Below are 9,836 nucleotides of genomic sequence, written 5' to 3'. Positions count from 1 at the left end.
CTTCTTGATAGTTATGTGGATAATCATTTGGTTGATTTTTGCAACAATGTCGAAGAGAAAACTTCATCTGATAGTCGTGTGGTTTCTTTGAGTTCTCTTGAAGTTTGTGATAATGTTTGTGATGACTTTGATTGGGGTGTTGAGGATGCTGAGTGTGACACTGATGAGGGTGTGAGAGCGAATTTGAGTAAGGCTTTGAAAAGAATTGAGAATTTGAGGGAGAAGAGGTTTAAAACAAAGGAAATAGAGTTGGAAGGGGTTTGTGAGGAGGTAGTTAAGGAGTCTTTGGTTGAGGTTATTGACCTGAAGTTGTTGCATTGTGAAGATGTTTTTTGTAATGATGATGTTTCTTGTGAGGCTGCTTGTAAGGATACTATGGAAGGTATTTACCACTCTTTGTGTGTGAAAGACTTGATGGAGTCTTGCATTGTTGATGAGTTAAGTGATGTGGTTGGGTGCCCTAGAGTGACCCCATTTGTGGATGTTGTTGATTCTTATGGTGTTGAGAGTGTAGAGTTGACTTGTTTTGATGTTGTGTTTGATTTGGAGATTGAGTTGGGAGATCCTTGCATAGTATCTTTGGGAGAATTTGTTCATGATTGCATAGATAAATCAGTGAATGAATTTGAGTTTGGCAACAAAGAAAGGGTCAAAACTTTATTTAGAGACTCTAGAAGTAACATGTTTTTTCCTAAGGGGGATCGTTGGGATTTGAAATTTTTCGAGTGTGCTTGCGATTTGAGGGATTTGAAAATTTTGGATTATGGTTGGGATTTGAAGAATTTGGAGGATTATGTATTTTTCTTAGATGGTGAGTATTGTCTCAATGATTTTGATGAAAATTTAATGGATGACTTTTGTCTACCTGTAAAGGAGTTGTTTGAGAGAAATGTGCCATTTGTGTTTGTAGAGAAGCTTGTGGATAGATCATTGGATTCGATTTTTGATTGGCTCGTAAATGTTGCATCATTTTATGAGAAACTGTTGCACATGAATGTTTGCAGACTAGGGGGAGGGCTAAATATGTCAAGCATTTTCCTAAAAACTGAAAACCCTTTGTCAAACTGTAAATATGTTTGTTTTTGTTAGCTTAGTTATTTGCGTGATAGTTTGTATTGTCATTTTGTAATTGGATTTATTTTGTTTGTCTAGCTTAGGATTTGTTTCTGTCATTTTGTTTGATTTTTTGAGTGTGAAGACTTGATAGCCTTGGGTGAGCTTGGTATTTTTTTGGATAGGTTATAGTTGGAGTTTGCTAGTAGCTGCTAAACATTGTGGAACATGTTTGTTTTCTTGTTGAAACTCTTACACATAACAGGAATTATGGTTCACGAGCACTTCACATTGCACTTGTTGATGCACTGCATTCGGGGGTCATCTCCTAGTTTTCTCAAATACTTCCATGCCATGGGTTGGGATTATGCACGTTTTTCACCATAGTTGAGCACTAGCATGGCATGAGGCCCGTTGCAGCTATATGCAGTAAATCTTAGTTGCACACACACATGAGAGAGTACCTTCATTGAGCAACACATTTCTTGCACTCACGATATTTGGGATATGGATCACCAAATTAGGAACCTTTGGTTGAGTGTGTAAGGTGGTTAGGTGAGTTTGAGGGTTGTAAAGGACGCCGCCAATTGTGAGATGGGTTGTTCTTATGTGGTCAACATCTTGAGGACCATCATTTTCTTATGTGTTTGTGAGAATTTGGATGGAGGGGAGATTGATATTTCTTTTGTTGAGCATTAAGAGGTGAGGATAAGGATTTAAATAATCAAGGAACTTTGTTTACACTTTGCATGAAGCACGATCACGTGTAGATAGGCTAGGCACAATTCTTCAGTGCATACATAATTTTCGTATGAGCACTGATTGATTGGGTATATATCATTGATCCACTATTGCATATCTCTCAAATCATGTATGAATGGACACAACATACATTTCATAGCATATTTATGTTAGGGCACACTGCATGAAAAACAAGTTTATATCCAGAGAATTTTTATTTTGAAGAATCAAGGATCAAAGGAAAATGTCGTAAATTTTACATTGGCAGCGAGTATTTTTTGAAGAAAAAGAGGACATGTGTACTAAAAGTGTGTGCAATTACAAGAATAATAGGCCAATGAAGGGAATAAGTCATCCAAGATAAAAGATGGAGAAAAATTATGTGATTTACAAAAATCAATATTTTTACCCACTTTTAATGGATTTTCACAATTCTACCTACGCTGACTTGTTGATCAGATGTGTTTGGATCATTTTGAGTACCCGAATGACTATATTCGGAGTTCATATGATGAAGTTATGATCCAAACAAGTTGCAAATAAGCATAGGGCAGAAAAAATGAAAATTGTGAAAAGCAGTAGAAAAGCAAAAGCCAAAAGCTGAAAGAAAAAAGGTTAATGTATGTGTGAGAACTTGTGAAAACTATATAAGGACAAGGAAAAGAAGAGTTAGGGGCCTTCCCCCTCAATTCCAATTGTACCTTGTGAGAGAGGTGAGAGGAGGGTGGCATGCGAGAGGATACTCTTGACGTGCTAATTCAGAAGTTGAAGAATTTGGATTTGGTGGTACCGAGCATTTGCTCAAAGCTTTCAAGGTATGAGAATACAATTTACTTGGTTTTGTATTCGAATTATCGGTATTTTTGAAATTTGATCGTAGATCTCCCAGATCACTCCTTCTTTCAGTTTAATCTACAGTTTCTAGCGTGTTTATGGCGATCGCGATTGCAACGTGCACGATTTTTTCAATCTATCCCTCTTGTGAAAATACCATAATTGTCTAAAAAAGCAACTAGCTTTTTGCATGCCATCCTAATTTAGAAGTTTTTTTCTAAAAATTTTGGATTTTTATAATAAATAATATGAAAAATATGCTAAAATTATCCAAAAATCTAGTATTTTTGGATAATCCATGCAACTCACACTAGTACTAATGGCTTAGATCACATTGACTCTCTAGATCAATAAAGAAGTCGGATGATGATGCATCCATACTTTTTCACACTTTGTCTTCATAACATCACGACATCCACCCCCTCTGAACCTGCACATCCTCGGGTATGTGCCAAAATCCTAGTTGTCACCGGATTCTGAGGCATCCTCGTCCTCTACAACCATACCATTTACTTCTTTATCTTCCATATCTTCCTGGCTAGCCCCTGTATCAGGTCCACTATTTTCTTCCAATTCGGGCAATTCATAGGTAGTAGATTTCCGCCTTTTGAATAATTTGATTCTTTTCCTTGCTACCGGAAGTTTGATGATTGTCCCATCCAGCTCATTTAATGCGTAAGTAGCATTATCAAACACTTGTCTTACCACATAGGGTCCAAACCATCTTTTGGAAACTTTACGCATGGCACTATGTTGGTTATCTAAACTGCTATCATAAACCAATACCCAATCCCCATCTTGTATGGTTCTTGGTCTTAGTCTATGTCTTTTGTCAAGCCGTTTCTTGTTCTGTATCCTTGCTGCCCTTAACTTTGCAGTTGCTGCCTCTATGTCTTCTGACTTTCTTTCCTACTGTCTAATGCACAAGGCCAACAGCTCCTCTCGATTCAACTCCTCCACCCAAGGTAACACACTCCATGTGACTGTCATCTCTTCTATCGGCATGATAGATTTTTGACCATACATTGATTTTGCATGCATATATCCTGTAACAGCACTATGAGTTGTTATGTCGGCCCACAAAGCATAAGGGAATAATCGTGGCCACTCTTTTACCTTCTCTCCACATGCTTTTGCCAATGCCTTCACAATAGGTGGGTGACCTCTTTCACTTTTTCCCTTTCCTTCAGGGTTATAGGCTAAAGTTAAAGCAAGCTTTATCCCCAACCATGCAAAGAAATCATGAGCTTCATCTGCATCCAACTCACCCCTATCTGCTGTAATTTTTCCGACACAGCCATATCGACAAAAGATCTCTTCTAAGAGAAAAGTACACACATCATTTGTTGTCTCAGTATGTAAACCTTTCCCTTCCACTTGATTAGTCAAGTCTTTACGAGCAAGTACAAGATACCTCATTTGCCAAAGACCTATAGGCATTGTGACCAAATCTACCACCCACTTAAAATGAAGAGACCATGGATATGTGGGTTGCAATCCATCCCGATGTCTCACAGATGAATACATTTGACATGTCGTACATGTTTCCACAAAGTGAGCAACATCCTTATACATACCCTGCCACCAATATCTTTCTTTGATCTTTGTAAAGTACCCCAAACACCTCTATGACCAGCCCATAAGCTTTCATGGAATTCTTGCATTACTTTTACTTGTGAAGCTCTGTCACCCAAAATAGGCAATGGCATACCCTGTTTCTTTTTAGCATGTTTCCATAAGTATCCATCTTTTTAAAAAACCTATATGCTTTTCTCTTGATTTTCTCAAACTCCTCATCTAACCATTCATCTCTCTTTGTTAATGTACCGAGGTATTGACCAATTCTCAACCACTCTCCTGTATATTTTTCTTCCAGAAACACTTCTACACAAGATATAAAACATCTAAAGTGTCTTCTCTTTGTTGTCCAAGCTTCTATTAATGTTGTAGCAATAGCTTGCATTGCTAAATTCACTCTTGCAACATCATTTTCAGCCATAAGAAAGTCATCTTCTTCCTCCTCATCCATCATCCCATCTTCATTCTCATAACGTGCTTGAGATAACATGTCTGCCACTGGGTTATCTCTTCCTGCAACATGTTGAAATTCAGGGTTCAAAGATTTGATGTATGCAATCCACTGGAGCATAGCAATGTCTAGAGTAGCACAACTAGTAATCATACCGAATACTAGCAAACAATCGGTCTCAATGACTACATGAGCACCCATAAAATAATCCTTATCACATTTAAGGGCTATCACAATTCCCCATAATTCTCTTTTAACCTATGGATATCTTCTTTATCGTTCAGTCAATACTTTAGGACCAAAGAAAATTGCATATCTTTGTCCTTCCTCATCATCTTGCCCAATTGCCCATCCAATCCTGATTGGGCTTGTATCAACAGTAATAATAATAGGCTTTCCATGTGAATAGTCAACCTTTCTCAATGTAGGAGCAAATTTTAAGAGTTGCTTCAATTTCTTTATTGCTTTCTGATGCTTCCTTTCCCAATGAAATTTCTGACATCTCCTTAGAAGCTGATAAAGAGCATCGGCTACATGTGCAAAGTGAGGAATCCATATCAAATAGAACACACATGCACCCAAGAATCTACGCACCTCTGATACATTCGTGCATACATCTTACATTCTATCAATCCCATCTATTTTTGCTAGTGATGGCCTTCGCCCATAAGGCCCACATATATGCCCAACAATCAAAACCTCTTCAACTCCAAAGACGTCCGGAAAGAGTTAAATGCACCTCTTCTAGATGTGTCAAAATCCTCTCACAATCCACAATATGGTTTGCAACAAACTGTATCCATGAGCATCCATCTCTTCATTCTTTTCATCCACTACACACCCTTTGATTGGAACATCATCTAAGAAGGGCATAGTCAATCGCGGTATAAAATTCATGAGTACCCTATTCATAGCATTTATCATGTGTGCCACTGAGTTTGTTGTACCCTGTGGGAGAGTACACATCCGTACTAACCCCAAAGAAGTCTTCATGGTTGTGATATCCTTGCTTTCAATTGCAAGTTGAAACTAATCATAACCCGAGTAAAGATCACCCAAAGAATAGATCGCTCTGCCAGCAAAAGCCTCTGCAAATTCATCAACCATAGGACCTGCACCCACATTTCTTATGGTCACTTTATTGACCGGTTGCATGTCTTGAATAAATCTCAAAGCCCCATTCTTTTTGGGCACAATAAACCATCGATTTGAGTACGGGGTTGAAGAAGGCTCCAAGATCTTCATGCGAATCTTTTCATTTAGCAAATCCATCAACTTTGGCAAGTAAGCTTTAGGCACTGGAATAGGCCTCAAGTTTCATAGTACATGTGGCACAGTAAATATGACCATAGGAGAGACAAAATTTGGATCCACACAACCTATTTCACTTGGGTGAAATACAAATGCCTTCCCATGTCTAGCCAACATCGGTATAAAATAGTCTCTCTCAGCAGGCAAAAGAAACCCTTTTGCACCAACTATCAATTCCTATAATGTTTCAGATGTAAACAGATGACCTATATCTTTAGGATCGTGTAAGCTTGGCTGCCTTGACAATTTTTCATACATACCCTCACTCTCTGGTGGAAGTGGGAAAGAAATTGGTTTCACCTTTTTGTCAACTATCTTATACTTTGTCTCCACAAGTGCTTCAGCCCATTGTAATCCTTCCTGCTGAGCAAACAATGCTATAACATCATACATATCCAAAGAACATACTGACAACCCTCTGTTTTCAGCCTCATTTTTTGCATGTATAGTTGCTGAAATTTCAACATAGCATCAGTAATATTCAGCCCATAAAAGATGCCTAAAATGCCATCATTTTCAGCTAACAACCCGAATGCTCTCAGTTTCTTAGTAGCCCATTTCATAGATATGTGTTTAGCCCTACCCATAGCTTCCATAGGCTTAAACCAACATGAACTGTTTGCTGTAAACTGAGAATTACCAATAGTAAATACATGCTTCATTTCATCAAGAGGTGAGTACACCCACTGAACAACACTACTGTAGCCCCACATTACAACAATGCTTAATGAAAATCTAGGTCTTTGAATTCCCTTGCATTTGGAACTAAAGGAGACTCTCGAAGCATATCCTAATTTCTAGGATGATTAACACAAACAGTAAGAAATTGGACTGCTTTTCTCCCATCCTTACTTCTGACTCTTGTATAAGAAGAACCATCATCAAGCACCTTTGTTTCCATAAGCACACCTATAATATAGAGCTGTCCCAAAATCACTGCATATGAGGAATTATCTTGCACAAAGAAGTGTTGCTCTTCCTGTACATCACCAATCGTCACTTTTACATTAGGACATGCAACATAGAGCTCCTTTGAAGAATTACTTGCAGCCCTCATTCGCCAACCATGATCATTGTCGATAGGCCATGCACCATTTTCATACAATCCCCGCTCAATGACATTTATCTCAGACCCATGGTCAAGTAAAGCAACACAAGGGGTTTCACGTTCCCCTATTTTCACTATCGTTTCAGTGGTAGCTCTAGCCCAATGATTTCTTGTGTAGTGACTTGAGGAATAAATCCTAGAAATATTTTGTTCTTCTAGCTCCTGCCACAAACGGAGCTCCATGGTATGTTCTTGTGGTGTACTGGCTTCGCCTTCCTGAACCTCCTGTCTTAGCGTTTCCACTTGAGTGACCTTTTGTTGTAGATCGTTGTATTGTTTCACTAGTAGCTTTAGACTCCTTTGCTCTGCCACCAGGTTTTGCTTTTCGTCTTCCAGCCTTTGTCTAAGGCGGCTTTCGTTGTCCTGGGCTTCCTTTGCTTTTGCTACTAGCTGGTCCTGCAGGGCCTTCATTTCTCTTCGTCGATCGGCTCCCTGCCTTGAGACTTCTAGCCTAAGAGCAGCTGACGTTTCTTTTTCTTTTTCTAGCTCCATCAAGGCCACTTTCTTCTCTTCCTTTGCCTTATCTAGTTGTGCCAGTAGCTCAGTCACATATGCATCATAGTCAGTGTCAGTAGGCATGGGAGTATGGGGTGTGGTGGTTGATGCCTCCAACCCTTGTCTTTTAGGGTCTTGTAGTGACTCTGCATCTGCGGCAGCGGGCCTTTTCAATCCGGTTTCTAGCACGATCTCAACCACTTTGCTCACTAGCATTTGCATCATGTCCATTAGTTGTGTCGTGTCGAGGGGAGGTATGGGTTGTGTGGTGGTTGTAGTCATGGTTTCAGTCGTTGCAGGCACAAACGAGGAAGGAAGTGGATGTAGTAGGGACTTTTCCTTGCCTACAACCCACTGGAGCTGCTTCCACACTTGAACTAGCTTCGGCTTTATGACGGAGGCTCACAGGTTCGAGCTCTCCACCCCCGTGGGTCTCTTCCACAGATCTTCGTGTAGCCTCTACCAACTCGGCCAGCTCCTTCAGTCTCTGCTCTTCAGCTTCTTCTTCCACCCTTCTTTTCCTGTCCTCTTCTACCTTCTTTGATTCTTCTCTTATCTTTGCAAGCTCTTCCTCCTCTTTCCTCCTTCTTTCTTCCTCAGCCCTCCTAGACTCTCTTTGATCCCTCTTGATTTCAGCTCGTTCTTCTTTGCTTAATTCCTCTTTCCTTTCCTTCTATTCTCCCTTGTCACTTATCGTTCTTTCACTTGATTCTTCTCCTTCGTGGTGAGGTGGGCTTTGATGTGCACCTCCTATTCTCCGTTGTCACTTATCGTTCTTTCACTTGATTCTTCTCCTTCATGGTGAGGTGGGCTTTGATGCGGTGGGCTTTGATGTGCAGCTTGCTCTTCTATGACTCCAACATCCTTCATTGCTTCATTTATGATGGCTGTCAAAACACCACCATATCTAATTGTGGCCGCCTTTCAGGCAGGTTTCTTCCTTGTGGAGCGTGCTATTGAGGCAAGGGATTCTCCTCTTGCTAGTTCTTCCACTGGAGTGAGAAGGGCAGCTGAGCTTTGAATGGTTTTCTGCACAAACCCATTCCAGTCTACCTCCTCAGGGACTCCTGCTGCGATGCTTTCTAACAACGGGACCCTGATCCTTCATCAATGTGTTGTACCTTTGGCCCGAAAAGAGTGTGTGGATCATCTTCGCTTACACCTTCACTGCTGGATCCGAGATGTCAGCCAAGCTGATTCCATCCACTGTGTGCACCTCTTCTTTCTTTACCCCCAGCATGGCGTAAACATCCCTTCTTGGCCGCCTCTCTTTCTTTGCTACGAGCCCCAAGGCCTTCTCTACGATTACTGCATTGAGGGGCACTTCAACTCTTCTTTTCTGCTCCCCTATCCTCACTGTGACAGTGCCACAATTCCTACCCTTGTCAAAGTTCCTCAGAAATTCAGCACACATGTCGTAATCCACAGCCTGCCCCACCTTTTCCACATACTTGTGGAGTCAGTTCTGACTTCTGGTGACTTGTTGGACTTGCAGAGTACCAAAACTTATGAAACTTGAGAAACTTGAAGTTTATTGTGACTTATGACTTGCTTAACTAAGCTTAAAGCTTAGTGGACTGAAGATGTCGAATTTTAGGGGGGGCCGTTTTCTGACGCTGTAAATTTCGGGATGCTGTCACTGTTTTACTAAAATTCGATTTAAGTAAGCTTTAAAAGCTTACTAATAAAGCTTTGTAAGCTTTGGCTTAAGCTTTTAAGCTTGTGAAGATATGGAGCTTACTGTAACTCAGAAAAAAAAACGACTTGTTGGAGAAGATGTAGGAGTGGTCCTCCGCCGTTATAGGCTGGTCCTTCGTGATCAGAGGCTATAAATAGAGGTTCTTGACCGCCAAGAATCCACCCGTATCGATCGTTCGTGATGAGACTGACCATAGAGCTTGATTGTTCCAGGAGCTCCGCCTTCGTACAAGATGGGTAGCGATTGGAAGCTCTCGATCTCAGCTTCGCTCTGATACCACTGGTGCGCAGATTGGATGCTGTATGCTCGCATAGTAAACGCCGAAAGGTCCCCAAGAAAAAAAGAACTCTACTTTTTGCACAAAACTGAAGGCAGAAAGCATGCACGACATGAACAAGAGACCAATTGGGTGCAATCTCCCCCCATGCCTTGTGTGAGTGCTCCACAAAGCATGTATTTTATGTATTAATCATCTTCAAGCTCAAATAATAGCCCAAATTACAAAATAGCATGCTTTTGGCTTTTGAGTTTGCTTTAGCACAAAATAGAAATAAAGTTAATGGGCG

This window comes from Lygodium microphyllum, chromosome 8 (assembly GCF_053477565.2).
Source record: "Lygodium microphyllum isolate KBCC chromosome 8, Lygodium_microphyllum_v1.1.10, whole genome shotgun sequence".
NCBI classification, from domain to species: Eukaryota; Viridiplantae; Streptophyta; class Polypodiopsida; order Schizaeales; family Lygodiaceae; genus Lygodium; species Lygodium microphyllum.
This window is presented reverse-complemented; position numbering follows the sequence as displayed.